Source organism: Penaeus japonicus, unplaced genomic scaffold, assembly GCF_977035675.1.
Source record: "Penaeus japonicus unplaced genomic scaffold, GWHDUDI00000001_assembly GWHDUDI00000001, whole genome shotgun sequence".
In the NCBI taxonomy this organism is placed as follows: domain Eukaryota; kingdom Metazoa; phylum Arthropoda; class Malacostraca; order Decapoda; family Penaeidae; genus Penaeus; species Penaeus japonicus.
In genome coordinates this window covers 52,796,655-52,819,154 of record NW_028234403.1, presented here as the reverse complement: position 1 = coordinate 52,819,154, position 22,500 = coordinate 52,796,655, and the positions used below count along the sequence as shown (strand labels likewise).

The following is a 22,500-nucleotide window of genomic DNA, read 5'->3' as shown; positions in this document are numbered from 1 at the left end:
ATGAATATTCATACCAAGAGGGCTTCTACGAAGGTTGGAATATTTAGATCATTTTATACACTGCGTTGAAGTCTCCATTTCAGCTGAGAGATCCGCTTGGGTATTAAACACACAGAGGAAATTGAATGGAACAAATGTGCTTATCTATATCATTCATTATGGAAAATATGTTTATTATGCTTGTGTTTATTTCAACGGTTCTTCTGTATGATGCTATGATATGCATTGCCTTTAATTAATACATAATGAATGATGAATTACAGGCATTATTAGCATGGTAATGACACGGATGTCAAGTAGGTGAATAGTGAAATTTCTGTCTCATAATTGGTAACAGAGTCAATCAGAACATCATAACGGCATTAATGGAAATATAATGACAATCGTAACAGTACCATTAGCATCACTACAGTTATTACTTCATTGATTCATTTGATTCTGGATATTGGTAACGTCGTCACTTCCGTCAGCGTAGTGACTTTAACGGCTTCTACATTACAATTACAATATTTGTTATTTTTGCCAATCATTATCATCATCATCATCATCATTATCATTATCATCATCCTCCTCCTCATCATCATCATCCACATCCTCCTACTCCTCCTCACCCTCCTCCTCCTCCTCATCATCATCATCATCACACCAACACCATCATCATCAACTTACTGCTCAACAATCCAAATGACACACAAAAAAAAAAAACACTTAGTCAAAATACCCCAAACCAAAAAAAAAAAAAAAAAAATCAATCAGAAAAACTATTTACATTCCAAACTATATCCAAAACCTAAAAAAAAAAAAAAAAAAAATCGTGTCATAGACAAGGTAACTGTAGATGACTGAAAACCGTGACAGAGCCCAGGGATGGAAAGTGAAATACACTGAACAGGAACAAATGATCTTGTTCACCCTTGTTGTTATGGAACTAAATGGAATTGGAGTTTGAAGAGTTATTATGATATTGAGGGTGTGGTTCATACAGGAGAGGGGGGAGGTGGAGGTAGGGAGGGAGAGGGAGAAGGAGGTGGAGAGGGAGAGGAAGAGGAGGGTAAGGGTAGGAGGAAGAGGAGGAGGAAGAAGAAGAGGGTAAGGAGAAGAGGAGGAGGAGGAGGAAGAGGAGGAGGAGGAGGAGGGGGGTTAAGGAGAAGAGGAGCAGGAAGAGAAGGGGGATAGGACTTGATAAAAGAGGTGGAAGGGGCGGGGAAAGGAGAACAGGAAAGGAAAGGAGAGAAGGAGGAAAAGAGGGTAAGAAGAGGAGGAAGAGAGAGGAAGAGAAGGAAGACGAAAAGAGGAGGAGAGAAGGGAGAGGAGGGGAGCAGGGAAGGAAGGAAGGGGGGAAGGGGAGGGGGAGAGGGCCAAGAACACAACGACCCAGTTCACGTACGCAGAAAACCTCATGATGAACGTTCTTCATGATGAACGCACGTCATTGTTTCACTCACTTCCTCTCCGGGAGCGCTGGCTGAATTTTGATGAGTCTAATTCGCCTCTAATCGCATTCCTCGCTGGCTTGCTTGCTTGCTTGCTTGCTTGCGCCTGTCTGGTCGCGTCTGGAGTATCGTTTTGCACCTTTTTATTTGTTTCCTTTTTTTTGTCCTTTTTTTTTTGCTATCATAATTCCTTCCTTCCTGTTGAGATTTTTTTTTGTCTCTTTTTCGTTAAAGTTTTCAAGTTTTCTGGCACAGTATTGAGTGACAAGACTATGGTGCGTAAAGGATCATTAGGAGAGAAAGAATGAGAGAGAGAGAGAGAGAGAGAGAGAGAGAGAGAGAGAGAGAGAGAGAGAGAGAGAGAGAGAGAGAGAGAGAGAGAGAGAGACGAAGGGGGAGGGGGTGAGAGAGAAACTAAGAGTGGGTGAAGGATGGAGGAAAATGGAGAAAGAAAAGGATGGGAAGATGGAAAGAAATGAGTTTGAGTGAGATAGATAGACAGATAGAGGGAGAGAGAGAGAGAGAGAGAGAGGGAGGGAGGGAGATCTTAAACCAGCGAGAAAGAGAAGAAAGAAAAAACCTAGAGCCGACACTCTCTTTCCCAACCTTAGAAAAAATGCATCAACAGACAAGCCGAGGCTCTGACAATGGGTGAGAGTCGAGCCTTGACACTAGTAACAAGATCAGGTGTTGCAACAGCGGAACACGCCGTCTCCTCTGAGTTCCCGAAACTCATGACGTCACCGGCAGCAACACCTGTCCGGAGGTGTTGCCTCGGGTCTCAGGAAGGTACTCAAGCAGCTGATTTTTTTTTTTTTTTTTTTCTTGCCTTGGAGGAATTGCGGTATCTTCTCAAAGGAAGATTCTCAACGAGGAAATTGTTTTGCTGAATTTATTTACTTTTTTTCATCTGTTATTCCTTTGCTTACTCTATTTCGCTTGGGTATTTAAGTGTGGGGAAGAAAAGGGATATGCGTCACAAAAGAAGAATCTTTATTAGAGTCAATCGTAAGACCAAATCACAACAACAACAACAGAAAGCGTTACGCTGTCTGTTAAAAGCGAAGTGAAACTGTACAAAGCATTCTGATACGGGAAGACACTCAGTATCTATTGTCTATTAGAAATAATTTCATCCCTGACTGCACCTCGACACAATTAGGTCCACCTTAATGAGTTTATTGTCTTCGTTCATATAAAGAGCAGGTACTCTACGCGGAACAGCTGAAGCGCACAAAGATTAAGATTTTCTTCGTACAGGTTATATGACAGACATAAATCACAGCTAATTTTTAGGAAAGAGTGAAAGTCGTAACTACAAGCACTTCAGGTCACACGCGCGCGCACACGCATGCACAGACGCACACACGCACATGCAAGCAGAGGATTATACACTGCTGAGGATGTTACTTCTGTACATGAACTATAACTATAACTTTCACTGATGATATCTTAGATAACATTGCGATGATAGTAATTATGATAGTGATAATGATAATGGAAATATCATCAATTTGGATGTGAATTGTCGTATTGATAATGATAACTTCAATCATATGAGAAATTTATGAGTAATATAACCCTTTACATTACTAACCACACAAGAAAATCCCTCACAAGCCACACATAACCCAGGCAACTGCGCTTTTCAAGGAACGACCACAAGAAGCCAAGGATTGACCCGACGTCACTCCCCCCCCCTCATTCCCTCTCCCATCCCCCTCATTCTCCCCTCTCTCTTTCCCCCTCATTCTCCCCTCTCCCCTTCCCCCTCATTCCCCCCTCTTTCCTTCCCCCTCCCATCCCCCTCACTCTCCCCCCTCCCATTCTCCTCATTCCCCCTCTCTCCTTCCCCCTCCCATCCCCTCTCTCCTTCCCCCACCCACCCCCCTCATTCACCCCCCTCCCATTCCCCCTTCCACCCCCCTCACTCACCCCCCTCACCCAATCCCCCGAAGGCGACACCGAGCGGCCCATTTGATCGAGCTGCCAAACGTTTATGGCAAGGTAATAGTCTTACAAATAAAAGAAAAAAAAATAGAAATAAAAAAATAGATTAAAAAAATAACAGAACAAAAAACACGGCCGTTAATAGGTTATCGAGCCGTAATCATAACCTGAGAATCACTGCCGGATGTGACAAGAATGGTGTTGATTGGATGGTGTTGATTGGATGGTGTTGATTGGATGGTGTCGATTGGATGGTGTTGATTGGATGATTGGATGGTGTTGATTGGGTGGTGTCGATTGGATGGTGTCGATTGGATGGTGTCGATTGGATGGTGTCGATTGGATGGTGTCGATTGGATGGTGTCGATTGGATGGTGTCGATTGGATGGTGTTGATTGGATGGTGTCGATTGGATGGTGTCGATTGGATGGTGTCGATTGGATGGTGTTGATTGGATGGTGTCGATTGGATGGTGTTGATTGGATGGTGTCGATTGGATGGTGTTGATTGGATGGTGTCGATTGGATGGTGTCGATTGGATGGTGTCGATTGGATGGTGTTGATTGGATGGTGTTGATTGGATGGTGTCGATTGGATGGTGTCGATTGGATGGTGTCGATTGGATGGTGTTGATTGGATGGTGTCGATTGGATGGTGTTGATTGGATGGTGTCGATTGGATGGTGTCGATTGGATGGTGTCGATTGGATGGTGTCGATTGGATGGTGTTGATTGGATGGTGTCGATTGGATGGTGTTGATTGGATGGTGTCGAGGAGGCTGAGGAAGGAGGCTCGACGAAAGCGCTGGCTGGCGTTTTATCGTTTCCTTCTTGCCAGGAATTGACTGCGTTCTCACACAGGCACTGACAGTTTATGGCACAACTTTCTCTCTCTGGGTCTTCCTATTTCTCTCTTTGTCTCTTAGTGTGTATTTCTCTCTCTCTGTCTCTCAGGGCATCTTTCTCTCTGTCTCTCAGTGCATCTCTGTCTTTTTGTATGTCTTTCTCTCTCTCTCTCTTTCTATCTCACACACTCTATCTCTTTGCCTCTATCTCTCTGTGTGTAACTGTCTCACCCCCTCCTCCCTCTCTGTCTCTCTCTCTCTCTTCTCTCTCATTCACTCTTTCTCTCTCTCTCCCTCTCTCTCTCTCTCACTATCTCTCCTCGCGTCTCTTGCTCCAGAGCATGTGTTGCAAGTAATATGGCGCTTGTGAAGTAAAACGAATTTCTGAAAAGCTTGATCGGGAAAGATTATGATGCCAGCTGATTTATTGCCCGGTCGTTGAGAGGCTTATTATTATTACCTTTTCTCCTCTTGTTCAGCGCCAGACACGGATTTTTCTACTTAACGGTGCAGGAGTGTGCTTGTGTGTACATCTATATGTATATATATGTATATATATATATATATATATATATATATATATATATATATTATATATATATATATATATATATATATATGTGTGTGTTATGTATGTATATATATATATATATATATATATATATAATATATATATATATATATATATTTATATATATATATGTATATGTATATATATATATACATATACATATATATATACATATATATATTATATATATATAATATATAATATATATATATATATATACATACATATATGTGTGTGTGCGTGCGTGTGTGTACGTATAAATATATATACATATATATAATAGCCATCTCCTTGTCAATCACCAGCAGTACAGTCACCATTAGCGTCGCATTTAATACTTCCACTGTTACCATTATGGTCATTATTGTCATTATACTATCACCGGTATTATTACCTAACACTTAGATTCCTAGTTTAGTGCTGAGCTAGATCAGTCTCACTGAGCCGAAAGGAAATTTTCTAGCAATCTTCATCAACCTCAATGGACATAATCTACCGCCTTTTCCCCCATAGAACATCAATAAATTTACATATTTTGCCTTTCCGGCTGTCGCAACCATTCCAAACCCGCATTTTCTATTCCGTGTTTTCCTTTCTCGACCTTTCTGTAATTCCTAAAAAAAGAAACTAAACGTCCATCTTTTTCCCCTCATTCTCCCCTAAAACAATCTGGCCGCTGACATTCCTTCCCTTCCCCCCCTAAAAATTTCCCCAAAAACAAAGTCCGGCCGGCGATGAGGCTAAGATGCCAGATGTCACCATATCCCGGCGATGAAGCATAGATGCCAGATGTCACCATTTCTCTTCCCTTTGAATGAGGCTCGTGTGAAGGGGGCGTGGCCGACCGCTTCCCCGAGGTCAGGATGTTTAGGTCACGAGCACCAAGGACGAGGACAGACGGGGTCGGGGGTTGGGGTGGGGGAGAGGGGGAGGGGGAGGGGGGGAGAAGAGAGAAGGGGTGGGCGTCGGGGGAAGAGAGAAGAGGAGGAGAGAAGGGGGGGGGGAAGAGGAGAAGGAGGAGAGGTGGAAGAGGGGGAGGGGGAGGGAGGTGCGGAAGGGAGAAAGCGGAGGAAGGTGGAAGGACTTGGAAGGGAGATAGCGAAGACGAAGAGGAGGGGGAGGAAGAAGAGAGAGAGAATCCAGAGAGAAAAGTGGATGCGAAAGATAGATAGAGAGAGAGAGAGAGAGAGAGAGGAGGAGAGAGAGGAGAGGACGTGGGTAGAGAGGGAGAGAGAGGGAGGGGAGAAGGAGAGGTGAGATGAGAGGGAATGTGACGGGGGCGGAGATGAGGGGTGAAGAGAGAGAGAGGAGATGGGAGGGGAAGTGAGGAGGGAGGAGAAAGGTCGGGGGAGAGCAGGAAGGAGAGGAGGAGGGAGAGATGAGAGATGACAGAGAGAGGAGGATGCGAGAGAGGGGGAGGGGGGAGTGGAGCTGAGGAGGGAAGGGGAGAGAGAGAGAGAGAGAGAGAGAGAGAGGGGAGGAGAGAAAATATAGCAATAAAGAAAGAGAGGGGGAGGATGAAAAAAAGAGAGAGGAAGAGGAAAAAGAGAGCGGTGAAGAGAAAAGAGGGTGAAAGGGAAGAAGCGAAGAGAGAAAACGATAGAGAGACGGGGGAAGGGGAAGTAAGCTAAATTGCTAGTGAAAGGGAGGTACACAAAGGTGACAGAGATGAAGATGAGGGGACGCTGGTGAAAGGGATAATGACAACACAGCAGAAAGAGAGAACAAACGCCACTAACTACTAAAGACGGGGATGAAGATGATGGTGAAAGACTCGCTTACAGGAAGGAAATCAATAAACAAACGAATGAGGCAGAAGGCTCGAGGGCGAGGTTGCCAGAGTGAAGACAGATGAAGAGAGGGAAGCGCATACTGATGGAGGTTGTGGTTGGGAACTACATTTGCACAAAGAACACTGAGAAAACAGACAGGCGAATAAATGACACTAACGCAAGATAGATAATCAAATGTCAAAAATGATTAAATTGACTATCATGAAAGAGTTACATCATATTAATATAATTATAAAATGATGATCGACGCCCCCTTTCCGAAAACACCGACTCGTGGTACCTTTAAGAGGGACGACTGATGACTTCGAGGAGACTGCGCGAATAGGGAAGCCCCATTCGCATGAGGTTGTAATAACTCTGAGGTTGTGCAGGCGAACGTGACTCGACTTTGGAGGGAGGGGGAGGAGGGGGAAGGGGGCTCTTGGTGAAAGGTGATTGATCTTGGAGATATAATTGGTTTTTATTAGACGCCATTAGCGGGGATGATTTTGGTGTCGAGGGCGAGAAAATCGGTGTGTGTGTGTGTGTGTGTGTGTGTGTGATTGGTGCTTTGGCTCGGGTGGTCTGTTTGCGAAGGTGAAACAGAGGAACAGCCTGCGGGCCTATTTGCTCTTCTCTTTTCCTCTTCCTCCTTCCTTCTTTCTCGTCTCGGTTTTTAGTCGTCTTCTCCCTTCACCCTCGTTTTTTTATTTCTTTCGCTTTCCTTTTCATTTCTTTTCGTGTGTTAGGCTTCTTCTTTCTCCCTCTCCTTTATTGAGAATAAACATCTTTTACTTTTCTTTCTCTCTCCTTTCTTCATCCTCTTTCCTCCTCTTCTTCTTCCTACCGTCAAACCTCAATCAGACCTAACTTCCTCTACTCTTTCCTCCACCCACCTCTTCCCTTACCCTCCTCCTTCTTCCCATCCTCCTCCTTCTCTTCTCCGATCCTTCCCCCACCTTCTTTTAGCCCCTGACGTCAGGAGGACTCCCGGTGTCGCGTCGCCCTAAAACGCAAAGGAACTCGGCGTCCAAAGGCCCAGTGACTCTTAATGGAGATCAAGATTATACGAAGCGTGTGAGCCGGACCAGTCGCCTCTCGAGCCAATCAGGGATTCGAATCAGTGCTTCGGAATACTTGCTCGCCACCTCCTTGTTAAGTTCTCGTCCTAACTACCAAGTACCTGTGGAGTTACACTGAAGAGATTGCGGAAAAAAAGACACAAGAATATCACGATGTCGAAGGTATTTCCCTCTTGCTTCAGATCCACGAGAGTTTTAATTATTGCTTTTGTTACTCTTTTGTGACATCATCTCCTTCGTGGGTACTTGGTGACGTCAGTGATCCGGGTTTGAACTGGTCGCTGTCTCTCTATATGTGAATCTCTCTCTCTCTCTCTCTCTCTCTCTCTCTCTCTCTCTCTCTCTCTCTCTCTCTCTCTCTCTCTCTCTCTCTCTCTCTTTCTTTCTTTCTTTCTTTCTCTCTCTCTCTCTTTCTCTCTCTCTCTCTCTCTTTCTCTCTCTCTTTTCCCTTAACTCTCCACCTCCCACCCCTCTCCCTCTCCCTCTCCCTATCCCTTTCCCTCTCTCTCCCTCTCCCTCTCCCTCTCCCTCTCCCTCTCCCTCTCCCTCTCCCTCTCCCTCTCCCTCTCCCTCTCCCTCTCCCTCTCCCACTCCCACTCCCACTCCCTCATCCTCTCCCTCTCCCAATCCCACTCCCACTCCCTCATCCTCATCCTCATCCTCTCCCACTCCCTCTTCCCCTCTCCCTCTCTCACACTATCCCTCTCCCTATCCCCCTCTCTACCCCCCCCCCTCTCTCTCTCTCCCTCTTCTGCATCTCAGTTGTCGAGAAGCAGAACAAAAAATGACCTTACTTGAGGATGGACGGTCCGCTGCAGAGGAAGGTCCGGAACTCCCGCGTCCGTGTCTCTCAGACTGGCTGGAAGAGGAACGTGTCCCTGGATGGAGCTTACTGAGATCGTTAACTGAAAAGAAAACGATAATGATAATGATAAAGAGAAATTAAGGGAGTGGGTTTACTCTGGAATAAGAGAGGTTGGGATTAGTATCGGAGAAGAGGTCGTAGAAAATTGTAAATTTGATTTTGTCTCTGATTTGACAGTAAGATCACATTAAGGGATTCGGGGGGAGTGGATTTTGTTTCGAGAGGGATTGTGAAGATAAATAGGGATGGATGTGTTGACTGAGATGATGGAGAAGAAAACGAAAAAAAGGAAGAAGGAGAATAAGAAGAGAGAAAAGATGAGAGGAGATAGAAAATTAAAGAGAAGAAAAAGTGAGTGTGTGTGTGTGTATGAGAGAGAGAAAGAGAAAGACAGAGAGAGAGAGAGGAAGACACAGAGAGAGAGAGAGAAACAGAGAGAGAGAGAGAGAATTAGAAAGAGAGAGAGAGAGAGAGAGAATTAGAGAGAGAGAGAGAACGAGAAAGAGAGAGAGAGAGAGAATGAGAAAGAGAGAGGGAGAGAGAGAGAATTAGAAAGAGAGAGAGAACGAGAAAGAGAGAGAGAGAGAGAGAGAGAAAGAAAAAGATAAAGATAAAGAGAGAAAGAGGGAGAGAGAGAGAGAGAGAGAGAGAGAGAGAGACATTGATAATTCAGAAGGCGTCAGTCGCGCCAATGAATAAAAAAGAGCCAGAGATTTATGTAAAGGGTAACGTACTTTTTCATTCACAAAGGACCGAATTGTTATCCCGAAAAAATACGTAGATCTGAGCTTCCTCTTCTTTGATAAGAAAGGGAGGTCTTCAATAAGCGTTGCCTTACTGGGAAAAAGAATATTCGGGAAGGTAGAGCTGAGAGGGAGAGGGGGATTAGGAGGGGAAGGGGGAGGGGGAGGGGGGGCGTGGATGTCCTTGTAGGAGTGCACATGTTCGCTTGAGGACGTGCATCAGTAGTCTCAGAACTGGCCGTTATTTATTTGCCGACGTGTGTGTGTGACTGGTGTTTTTGTCGCTCTCTGTGCTTAGATATGACATACACATTGTCACACATTAGTGCGTGCCAGCACAAACACACGCAAGCAGACACGTACGGATGCACGCACATGAATATATAAAGTTACAAAAACTCACACACATACTTGCACATCCTCATACACTTACATGTATACGCTCACACTCAATCATACACACAGATACAAACACTCACTCACTCACTTGCTCACTCACTCACTCACTCACTCACCCCCCCCCCTACACACACACACAATATAGAACATACCTTCTTCATTACCTCCCTCCCTCATCCCTCTTTTCTCCCTCTCTCATTCCGTCCCTTTCTCCCTTCCTTCCTTCAGTCCTTCCTCTTTCCATCCTCTTCTTCCTTCTTTCCCCTTCCCTCCCATCCTCCCCATCCTCCCTCCCTCCCTCCCTCCCTTCCTTCCAATCCTCCCATCCTCCCATCCCCCCTTCCTCCCTCTTTCCCATCCTCGCCTTTCCCCCTCCCTCCCTCCCTCCCTCACATCCTCCCTCACATCCTCCCCTTCCTTCCTCCCTCCCTCTTCCCTCCTCCTCCCTCTCATCCTCCCCTTCCTTCCTCCCTCCCTCCCTCCCTCACATCCTCCCTCTCATCCTCCCCTTCCTTCCTCCCTCCCAATCCTCCCATCCCCACTTCCTCCCTCCCTCCCTCTCATCCTCCCCTTCCTTCCTCCCTCCCTCCCTCCCATCCTCCCCTTCCTTCCTTCCTCCCTCCCTCCCTCCAATCCTCCCCCCCTCCTCCCTCCCTCTTCCCTCCTCCTCCCTCTCATCCTCCCCTTCCTTCCTTCCTTCCTCCCTCCCTCCCTCTCATCCTCCCCTTCCTTCCTCCCTCCCTTTCTCCCATCCTCCCCCCTCCTCCCTCCCTCCCTCCCATCTTCCCTTCCCTCTCATCCTCCCCTTCCCTCCTCCCTCCCTACCTCTCATTCTCCCTTCCATCCTCCCTCTCTCCCTCTCAACCTCCCCTCCCTCCCCCCCATCCTCCCTCCCCTCCTCCCCTTCCCTCCTCCCTCCCTCCCTCTCAACCTCCCCTCCCTCCCATCTTCCTCTCCCTCTCATCCTCCCCTCCCATCCCCCCCTCCTCCCTCCCTCCCTCCCCGCGTCCTCAGCGCTCCCGCAGCATCTTCCCAGCATCTTCCCAGGCGTCCGTCGGCGGCCGGGACTCCTCTCCTGGTCAGCTCCTTCAGCGGAGATGCATGTTCGTGTCGGCCCCAAGATTTATGTGAGAACCAGCGCCGACCTCACTGCGCAGGGATTAGCATGTTTTTGCATAGGCTCTGGTCTTCTTCGCTCGTCCCTGTGTGCGTGTGTGTGTGTGCGTGTGTGCGTGTGTGTGTGTGTGTTTGTGTGTGTGTGTGTGTGTGTGTGTGGATGGACGTCCGTGAATGTCGTCTTGTCTGTCTGTCTGTCTGTCTTCGGTGTCGTCTTGAGTGGCTGATGATTCCAGCCGTCGAGGAGAAAGTGTGGGTCCGGGAGGAAAGGATATTCCGTGTTTGGACGTCGGTTTTGTGTTACTCTTTTAGTCCGGTTTTGGGAAGTACAGTTGCTCTCGCGTGCCCAAAGGGTTGGCTCTTTATGTAGGAGAGATGAACATAATTCTATGTCTTTTTTTATTATTATTATTATTTTTTTTTTTTTTTGGGGGGGTATGATGAGAACATAACAAGGGCATAACACGACGAAATTAATATAACCAAATAGCTAAGAACAGAAAGACACAGGTAACAAGACACAAGACAAAGACACAACTAGACAGACATGAATACAAAGACACAGCTAATAAGACATGAGCAGAGAGGCAGAGGCAATAAGACATGAACAGAGAGGAACAGGCAATAAGACATGAACACAAAGACACAGCTAATAAGACATGAGCAGAGAGGCAGAGGCAATAAGACATGAACAGAGAGGCACAGGCAATAAGACATGAACACAAAGACACAGCTAATAAGACATGAGCAGAGGGGCAGAGGCAATAAGACATGAGCACAAAGACACAAGCAGACGGACATAAGCGAGAGAAATCCGCGCGAGAGCTTCGGTGACCTGGACTGACCTCATGATCGGTGTTGTTTCCAGCCACTAGAGATTCGTGTTTAACCGCGCCGGGGAACATTATGGGTCGGTGGGTGTACTCTCGACTCTCGACCCTGGACTCGCTCCCTCCCTCTCTCTCGCTCCCTCTCTCTCTCTCTCTCTCTCTCGCTCGCTCTCTCTCTCCCTCCCTCGCTCTCTCGCTCTCTCGCTCCCTCGCTCTCTCGCTCTCTCGCTCTCTCTCTCTTGGTTCTTATTGCTGGTACCACTCTGCCTTCTTTATTTGGTCTTCCTCTCTGTCTATTTGATTCTCTCTCTCTCTCTCTCTCTCTCTCTCTCTCTCTCTCTCTCTCTCTCTCTCTCTCTCTCTCTCTCTCTCTCTCTCTCTCTCTCTCTCTCTCTCTCTCTTCCTTTTACTGATAAGGCTTTGCTTTCCATATTTGGCCTTCGCTGTCGTCTTCTCTTTTCCTTTCACATTTCCTTCTCTCCTTCTTTCGTTTTTTATTTTATTTTTCGTGTTCTCTTTCCATTTCAGATTTTCTTCTTTTTCTTACACATGGTCTCCCCTCATTTTAATGTCTCTTTTTTTCTTTTTCATACATCTGTTGCTCTCATTTATTTTTTTCTCTTTGTTCACGCCAGCAGCTTGACAGAAGTTCAAAGTTAGGAAATATTCATTAAGTTTTTCTTAATGTTTCGTTTCATTCTTTCCTTCTTATGCATTTCTTGTTTCTCCTTTTACTTATTTGTTATTTTTTATCACGTTTTATCATTGTTTTCATTTATCCTTATCGTAATGCATACACTATACACTATACAGTCTTATCATTATCAATATACATTTTCGTCATGATTATACACTCTACATTATATTTTTTCATTGCCATTATCACCACACATTTTTATCCTTATACACTGTCTTTATCACTTTCCACTTTCTTTTAATTCTCCCTTTTTTCTCATAACCCTTTTATCATCTCCACTTTCCGTCTTCTTTAACCTCCCGAGCCTTTATTCTAATTTCTTTAAGGAGCATTATTCTCCCTTTGTATCGCTCCTTGCTTTCCTTTTTTCCTTCCTCGAAAGAAGCGTAATAAGAGACACGAGATGATAAGATAATAAGAGGGAAGGATAAAGTGCGTTGGCAGGCTTACATGCGAATCACAAAACCTTTTTTTTTTTTTTTTTTTTTTTTTTTTTTTTTTTTTTTTTTTTTTATCGCTGAGAAGCATATGCATTTTACTCTCCATTACACATCTTATGCGATTTTTTTTTCTCTCTCTCTCACTTCCCTTCTGTGTATTCTTGTTTTATTTTGATTTTTCCTTTTTTTTTTTTGTCTGTCTCTACCTCAGCCTGTGTCTCTCTCTCTCTCTTTCTCTCTCTCTCTCTCTCTCTCTCTCTTTCTCTCTCTCTCTCTCTCTCTCTCTCTCTCCCCCCCCTCTCTCTCCCCCCCTCTCTCTCCCTCTCTCTCCCCCTCCCCCCTCCTCTCTCTCTCTCTCTCTCTCTCTCTCTCTCTCTCTGTTCTCGGGATTTCCTCCTCGCACTGTTTCCATTCCTCTTAACTGCTTCATAAATATTAACGCGCATTAAATCCGCTCCACCGCCGAGGACTCTTCTCTGTGCCTTGACGAATGGGTACAAGAAAGCTTCTACGTAAACCCCCTGTTAATGCTCTGCTCTCCTGTACTTTACATTTATTTTTATGAGTCAGTTTTTTTTTTGCTCGCTTTTTTGCCGGAATTAAAACTAGGGATGGATGGGAGAAGGTGGGTGGAACAGAGAGAGAGAGGGGGGGGGGAGAGAGAGAGAGAGAGAGAGAGAGAGAGAGAGAGAGAGAGAGAGAGAGAGAGAGAGAGAGAGAGAGAGAGAGAGAGAGAGAGAGAGAGAGATGCAGAGATTTTGTTTGAGATGGTAGCTTGAGAAACAATCTAAGAAATGCTCCCAAATATCGTAGTTATATATTTCTGATTCACAAAATAGTCAGAATGATGGCTGCTTCTGTGTCACTTCTCTTTTATGCATTTGCACTGCAGAGACTTGTTTGCTGTTAAACATAGACATTGTTGTTGACGTGTTTACTGAGAAACTCCTAAGGCTCTCAAATACGCATTTGTTTTGCACTGTAATGATTTTCTCTTCTCTCTTCTGTGTGTGTTCCTATTCTTTTCCCTCCCTCCTGAATGCCTAAATCGTTACACGAAAAAAATCCGGGTTTTGGAATCGTTTAAGAGAAAGGATCCGCCAGAACATGCGCAGCAAATGATGATAATGGATAATAATTTGCATTTTACAAACTATGGAACAAGATCCCGAAGCACAAGAGGAGGACGGCGGGAGATGATGCCATGTATGCATAGCCAGGGCACTTCCCGCGAGCACGGCAGTTCGAAAACCACTACTGCAGGTGTTCCGGTGGGGGAGGGGGGGTCCCAGGGGCAGGGAGGGCCCCCAGCCCCCCTCGCGCCTCGGGTGGGAGACGAGGAGGCTTAATGACAGCCTCTTTGGCAAAGGCTCTCGCGGGGAAATTTTAGAGGCTGCGGAAGGTGTTATTAGCCAGCTCTTCCCGCCGCTCGGGGCTTCCTCGACACCTGCAGGCGCTCCCGGGAAGAGGCCGTCGACGGGCGTCTTCGGGTCAGGGCCCCGAGAGGCGGCTCGAGGGCGCCTCCGCAACGAGCCGCTCCGAGCCGCTCCCAGAACGAGCTGCCTGAATGCGCGGCGGGAAGGACGGCTGCGAATGCACAGCCGGAACTCGGGCCGGCTGCTTGTGCGGCGACTGCGGGGCTTGGCGCAGCCTCTTGCGGGAGCGAGGAGAAGGAGCCTGGGAATCTGGCGGGGCGAGTCTGCAAGCGCTGTGAAAGCAGAGGCCTTTCTGCTTCAAATGATTTATTCTTTCTGAAATTGCTTATTGGCCAACAGTTTTTTCCCTTTGGGGCGGAAGGGGGGGAGAGGGGGTCTTAACAGTATAGTAAAATACACGGACAAACATCCAACCTATAGCTACAGTATATATGATAAGAAATGCCTTTTTCAAATGAAGTATTTCCCTCATCCAATGGGCATTCGGTGACACTGATGGCTGAACCCTCACATGCCACGGCGTCAGAACGTGTTGCTCGGTGCAATCTCGGATCATTATGCATGTAAGTTGTAGAAGAGTATTCTAAACAACAGAACATATTTTTTTCGAGCGCGAGAGAGTGAGCTCCAACAATGCATATGTGTCTGTCCGGAGAGATTAGCTTTTATGTGTATCTCCAGCAGCCCGAGCTTGTCTGACGGCTTAAGTAGCCTTGTTAGCCGCGCTGTAGCCGGGAACCGATGAGTCTGCCCTGCAGTACGCCTACTGAAGGAGCCGTGGGAGTGCGATAAAGGCGAAAATGACCTCGCTGATGAGAGTGTGGGAAACAAGACATGCTAACCAGGGTAACGGTGTTTGTTCTGCCTCGCCTCTTAGCATACTGAGTGCATTAATTACAGGCATCTTCTAAGCAGGCCTCGGGAGCCTTTGCAACATTAGAGCGATACAAACATACATGTATATATATATATATATATATATATATATATATATATATATATATATATATATATTATATATATATATATTAATATATATATATATTAAATATTTATGTACATTATAATATACATATATATATATATATATATATATATAATATATATATATATATATATATATATATATATATATATATATATATATATATATATATATGTTATTTATGTACATATATATATAATATATATATATATATATATATATATATATATATATATAATATATAATTTATATACATATATAATACATACATACATATATATATATATATATATATATATATATATATGTATATATATATAATATATATATATATATATTATAATATATATATATATATATATATATGCATGCGTGTGTATGTTATGTATATATATGTATATATATATATATATATATATATATATATATATATATATATATATATATATATATATATATATATAATATTGCGTATCCTCCCGAGGCTTGCTTAGCTCACAGTACGAGTTGATTATTCGATAAACTATAAACATAAAAATCAAAGAGTCTTAGCTGATATAAAGCCTTTTCATCCAGGAAAAGGGTAAAAGGGTATCATCAAAAGGTAAAATCACAAACGAAGGAGAAACATAAGGTTGAAGGAGACAAAAGAAATAAAGATGAATTGATGAATAAGACTAACTAGGTAGATAAATAAGATAAAAATATATATATATATATAAATCAACTAATTGGCTGATAATTAAAGAGTGAATAAGTAGATAAAGAAATTGATTGATATATAAAAAAAAGACTAAAAAGAAATCAATCAGTGAGTCCAAGCGAATCAGCCCCCCTCCCCTCCCCTCCCCCCCCCAAGACCTCAACGGTAGGAAGGGGGGGCGGAGGGGTTGCAGGGAGTGACCTGGCTCGGGAAAGGGTGATCACCCTCAATCACCCTGGGAAGAGTGAAGACGAGTCTCTGGCGAGCATTTTAATGTAGGCAAATACGAGGCTCACTAAACCGGAAAATTCCCTCCCGCGGGCGCTGGGTCAAATCGCTTTTTTTTAGATTTGTAGTTCGTAACAAGCCATTGAGGGCGGTCGGGGGAGGGAACGAGTGAATTAGGCTATTTTACCTCGTTGGAAATTACTAATCTTATCGTTATCACTATTTCTATCATATTCATTATCAACTTTGATCGCCAACATTGCATTTTTAATCACCATCATTTTTAAAAAAGATTTTGTTGTTGTTATTTTTATTATTTTGTTTTGACCCCGCATCTGCTTTCTTTTCGCGCCCATATTAGGCTGGCTTATTCCGACACGAGAGAGCAGATCGCGAGAGGTGATTCTTATATATATGATTATTAGTGCAAGATATAATTAGTTACGTATTTTATGGTTGCATGAATATTTACCTCATTATAAGTAAGCTAATGAATAGAATAATTATAGACATGAATATTGATGGGTGTGTGTACTTTTACTTATTTATTTACATTGCATATGCATAATTTTCTCATTTACTAATAGCTTATCACTAATAATGCATTCTAACAGCTGTCGAGACAAAGCATTACTGTCGCCATTTGTTCATCTTAACGATGAACATTTATTTATTTTTGAAGAAGAGGAAGGAGAGAGAGAGACAGACAGACGAGCAGCCAGGCCGACGAGGCTATGGCGAGGACTCGTCTTTCCTCTTTGGACCATTCCCGCCTCGCCCTCGTCCTCCTCCCTCCTCCCTCCTCCCTCCTCCCTCCTCCCTTCCTTTCTCCCTCTTCCCTTCTCCCTCCTCGTCTCCTCCTTCCTCCCTACCTTCCACCTCCACTCCTCCCTCCTCCCTTCCGCTCCCTCCTTCCTCGGCCCCCTCTTTGCCCTTGTCATGACGACTCGCCTTGTCACTCGACCTCTTCCCTCTCTTCCTCCTTCCCCCCTACCTCGTAATCCCTCCTTTCCTTTTCTTCTCGACCTGCTTCCTCCTCCCTCCTTCCTCGCGCTCCTCCTCCCTCTTCTCCCTCCCCCCTCCTCCCTCCTACCCTCCTCCCCTCCCTCATACCCTCCCCTCCCTCATACCCTCCCCCCCCCCCTCTCCTCCCTCCTTCTCCCCCCTCCCCCCCCCCCCCTCCCCCCCCCCCCCTCCCTCCTCCCTCCTCCCTCCTCCCTCCTCCCTCCTCCCTCCTCCCTCCTCCCTCCTCCCTCCTCCCTCCTCCCTCCTCCCTCCTCCCTCCTCCCTCCTCCCTCCTCCCTCCTCCCTCCTCCCTCCTCCCTCCTCCCTCCTCCCTCCTCCCTCCTGCCTCCTCCCTCCTCCCTCCTGCCTCCTCCCTCCTCCCTCCTCCCTCCTCCCTCCTCCCTCCTCCCTCCTCCCTCCTCCCTCCTCCCTCCTCCCTCCTCCCTCCTCCCTCCTCCCTCCTCCCTCCTCCCTCCTCCCTCCTCCCTCCTGCCTCCTCCCTCCTCCCTCCTCCCTCCTCCCTCCTCCCTCCTCCCTCCTCCCTCCTCTCTCTTCCCTCCTTCCTCCTCCCTCCTCTCTCTTCCCTCCTGCCTCCTGCCTCCTCCCTCCTCCCTCCTCCCTCCTCCCTCCTCCCTCCTGCCTCCTCCCTCCTCCCTCCTCCCTCCTCCCTCCTCCCTCCTCCCTCCTCCCTCCTCCCTCCTCCCTCCTCCCTCCTCCCTCCTCCCTCTTCCCTCCTCCCTCCTCCCTCCTCCCTCCTCCCTCCTCCCTCCTCCCTCCTCCCTCCTCCCTCCTCCCTCCTCCCTCCTCCCTCCTCCCTCCTCCCTCCTCCCTCCTCCCTCCTCCCTCCTGCCTCCTCCCTCCTGCCTCCTCCCTCCTCCCTCCTCCCTCCTCCCTCCTCCCTCCTCCCTCCTCCCTCCTCCCTCCTCCCTCCTCCCTCCTCCCTCCTCCCTCCTCCCTCCTCCCTCCTCCCTCCTCCCTCCTCCCTCCTCCCTCCTCCCTCCTCCCTCCTCCCTCCTCCCTCCTCCCTCCTTCCTCGTCGTCCTCCCTTCTCCCTCTTTCCTCGTCTTCCTCCCTCCTTCCTTGTCTTCCTCCCTACTCCCTCCTTCCTCGTCTTCCTCCCTCCTTCTTCGTCTTTCTCCCACCTTCCTCGTCCTCCTCCCTCCTTCCTCGTCCTCCTCCCTCCTTCCTCGTCTTCCTCCCACCTCCCTCGTCCTCCTCCCTCCTTCCTCGTCTTCCTCCCTTCTCCCTCTTTCCTCGTCTTCCTCCCTCCTTCCTCCTCTCCCTCCCTCCTTCCTCGTCTTCCTCCCTCCTTCCTCGTCTTCCTCCCTCCTTCCTCGTCTTCCTCCCTCTTTCCTCGTCTTCCTCCCTCCTTCCTCGTCTTCCTCCCTTCTCCCTCCTTCGTCCTCCTCCCTCCTTCCTCGTCTTCCTCCCTCCTTCCTCGTCTTCCTCCCTCCTTCCTCGTCTTCCTCCCTCCTTCCTCGTCTTCCTCCCTCCTTCCTCGTCTTCCTCCCTCCTTCCTCGTCTTCCTCCCCCCTCCCTCTTTCCTCGTCTTCCTTCCTCCTTCCTCGTCTTCCTCCCTCCTTCCTCGTCTTCCTCCCTCCTTCCTCTTTCCTCCCTCCTTCCTCGTCTTCCTCCCTCCTTCCTCGTCTTCCTCCCTCTTTCCTCGTCTTCCTCCCTCCTTCTCTTCCTCCCTCCTCCTCTTCTTCCTCCCTCCTCCTCTTCTTCCTCCCTCCTCCTCTTCTTCCTCCCTCCTCCTCTTCTTCCTCCCTCCTCCTCTTCTTCCTCCCTCCTCCTCTTCTTCCTCCCTCCTCCTCTTCCTCCTCCCTCCCTCCTCCTCCTCCTCCCTTCTTCCTCTTCCTCCTCCCTCCTTCCTCGTCCTCCTCCTCCTTCCTCTTCCTCCCTCCTTCCTCGTCTTCCTCCCTCCTTCTTCGTCTTCCTCCCTCCTTCTTCCTCTTCCTCCCTCCTTCTTCCTCTTCCTCCCTCCTTCTTCCTCTTCCTCCCTTCTTCTTCCTCTTCCTCCCTCCTTCCTCTTCCTCCCTCTTTCCTCGTCTTCCTCCCTCCTTCCTCGTCTTCCTCCCTCCTTCCTCGTCTTCCTCCCTCCTTCCTCGTCTTCTCCCTCTTTCCTCGTCTTCCTCCCTCCTTCCTCGTCTTCCTCCCTTCTCCCTCTTTCCTCGTCTTCCTTCCTCGTCTTCCTCCCTCCTCCCTCCTCTTCCTCCCCCCTTCCTCGTCCTCCTCCCTCCTTCCTCGTCTTCCTCCCTTCTCCCTCTTTCCTCGTCTTCCTCCCTCCTTCCTCGTCTTCCTCCCTTCTCCCTCTTTCCTCGTCTTCCTTCCTCGTCTTCCTCCCTCCTTCCTCCTCATTCCTCCCTCTTCTCCCGCGGGAGCGACACCGTTCGCGTGTGGGTGGATGGGCGGGAAAGAGGAACGCGCTGGACGGGGATTTACAAATGGGTTTATATATGTATATATATATATATATATATATATATATATATATATATATATGTGTGTGTGTGTGTGTGTGTGTGTGTGTGTGTGTGTGTGTGTGTGTGTGTGTGTGTGTGTGTGTGTGTGTGTTCGCGTGCCTGCAAATGAATGTTTATGCATACATATGTATGGCCTGGTTGTATATATACACACACAGGCGTCTGTGCTTTTGTGTGAGGCTGCGAACAGAGAGAGAGAGAATGAGGTAGTGAGAGAGAAAGAGAGAGAGAGAGGGGGGGTGGGGCAGCAAGAGAGAGAGAGAGAGAGAGAGAATGAGGCAGTGAGAGAGAAAGAGAGAGAGAGGGGGGCAGTGAGAGAGAGAAAGAGAGAGAGGCAGTGAGAGAGAAAGCGAGAGAGGGAAATAGGGTGAGAGGCAGTGAGAGAGAGAAAGAAATAAAGAGAGAGAGAGAGAGAGAAATGTGTTGCCTCCAGAGTCGAAACAATAATTAAATTTGTTGACGTTCTTGACCCGCGCGAGCCAGCGTTGCGTCACGACACAGTTCTGTTTCTTCTTCCTCGCCGAGAAATAAAGAAAAGAAACAAAAGGAAAATCTCCTCAGCTGAACATGTGAAATCTTGGAGGAATTATTTATCCTTCATAGTGAAAATCCGTATTTTATTCTTGGATATGAATAAACTCTGAAGATAAACGTAGTAATGGCAATACTAAATATAAGAATATACGAACCTGAGATAAGAATTGGGATTAAGAGCTTTTAAGATCTATTAAGTTTTCTCTATTGGAACATCACAATCTTTCGCTCGAACAGACTCTGCAATACTTCCTTTTTCATCGGAGACTTATAACCTTCAACAAGTCAAGATCTATGATTTGATTCACACACACAAACACACGTGTGTTTATGTGGCATATATATATATATATATATAATATATATATATATATATATATATATATATATATATATATATATAATATTATAAAAAATTTTATTAAATATATATAAAAAATTATTAAATATATATATATATATATATATATATATATATATAAAAATATATAATATATATATATATAATATAAATATATTTATATATATATGTATGTATATATGAGAATCCAGTCACTGGGCAGAGAGGAAGAGATCGCCTCAAGGGCAAGTGTGAAAAGTTCGCGAAGTTATAATAAAGTGGCTGGTTGGCATTGAGGCCTCCGCGGGAGCGACACCGTTCGCGTGTGGGTGGATGGGCGGGAAAGAGGAACGCGCTGGACGGGGATTTACAAATGGGTGTATATATGTATATATATATATATATATATATATATATATATATATATATGTGTGTGTGTGTGTGTGTGTGTGTGTGTGTGTGTGTGTGTGTGTGTGTGTGTGTGTTCGCGTGCCTGCAAATGAATGTTTATGCATACATATGTATGGCCTGGTTGTATATACACACACACAAGCGTCTATGCTTTTGTGTGAGGCTGCGAACAGAGAGAGGGAGAGCGAGCGAGAGAATGTGCCTGCACGCATGCAATATGTGCTCGCACGTAGGAGTGTTTGCGTGCCGGAGTGCACAGCTGTAGCGGCGGCTTCCATAGTCACCTCGTGTGTGACCTTTCGGAATCTTCACCTCATCTTCACCTTCACTTATACTTTCTACCCTTGGAGCTCCCTCTTCATCTTCCGCGTCCTCCCAGTCACAGTTAGAGTGCCTGCCCTTCTTCTTCTTCTTCTTCTTCTCCGCCTTGCCACGCTCTCTTCTCAAGTCCTTTGTCTTCTTCCCCTCCGCCCTTCACCCTCCATTCGTCACCCAGTCGCTCTATAAAGGTGCTCCCTCGACGCCCGGCCTCGCTCCCCCGCCGTCCCATAAGTCAAAGTCTGGCTCCCTAAACCACGGACGCCGCCTCGCCTCCTGTCACGGGTTCCTCCGCGGATCCAACTAATTACCACAACAAACAGACGACCTATTTCGCAACAAGAGGACGAGGAGGAGGAGGACCTTCTCGTCTGCCTCTTTACTTCAAGAGCTCCTGCTTGCTTCTGCTTGCATCTGCTTGCTTCTGTTTGCTTCTGCTTTCTCCCTACGCCTTCATCGCTAGCATTAGATCCATTCATTCCTATCCCTCCGACGTCGGGAGATAATCACCGTGCTTTATGCTTTATGCTTTATGCTTTCGGTCTCTCTTCCGCCTCTCTCGGTCCCGTCGCGCCTCAGCCGCCATAAAGCCACGGAGTTTATTGGACAGCGAGCGGCCACGGGGAAAAAAAAAACCTCGTTACTTAACAAGGTGAGCTTAAATTCGATGACTTGTTGTTGTGAAAATAAGAGGGCGACGTCATCGTGATTCTGGCTTGCACTTTTTCGTTTATGTATATAAAAGTCAAGGGGAAGATTTCACGGGTACTACGTTACACATATACAAAAAATAATAAGAAGAAGAAGCAAAAAGAGAGAGAATTAGATGTGTTTACTCTCGTGTTTCTCTAATCTATATTTACATTCACTCAATGGTAAAAAAAGGTAGCGAGGTTTCAAAGCGAGGAGGTCGTTTCATTTACCTGCTCTCTCTCTCTCTGTCTATCAATCTCTCTCTCTCTCTCTCTCTCTCTCTCTCTCTCTCTCTCTCTCTCTCTCTCTCTCTCTCTCTCTCTCTCTCTCTCTCTCTCTCTCTCTCTCATTCTCTCTCCTCTCTCTCTATTCTTTCTCTCTCTCTCGCTCTCTCTCTCGCTCTTCTCTCTTCTCTCTTCTCTCCTCTAATCTCTCTCCTCTCTCCTCTAATCTCTCTCCTCTAATCTCTCTCTCTCTCTCTCTCTCTTTATCTATCTATCTATTTATCTATCTATCTATCAGTCTATCTATCTATCTATTTATCTATCTATCTATCCCTCTTTCTCTCCACCTATCTTTCTATACATATATCTACCTATCTCTCCTCTGATATCAACGTTTC

The 22,500-nt window shown here is 46.4% G+C and overlaps 1 protein-coding gene across 1 annotated transcript in view; it reads left to right on the top strand.

Moving 5' to 3' along the window:
- LOC122263936 (PAS domain-containing protein cky-1) overlaps positions 1-22,500 on the top strand; it is a 94,918-nt gene that overhangs the window by 335 nt on the left and 72,083 nt on the right.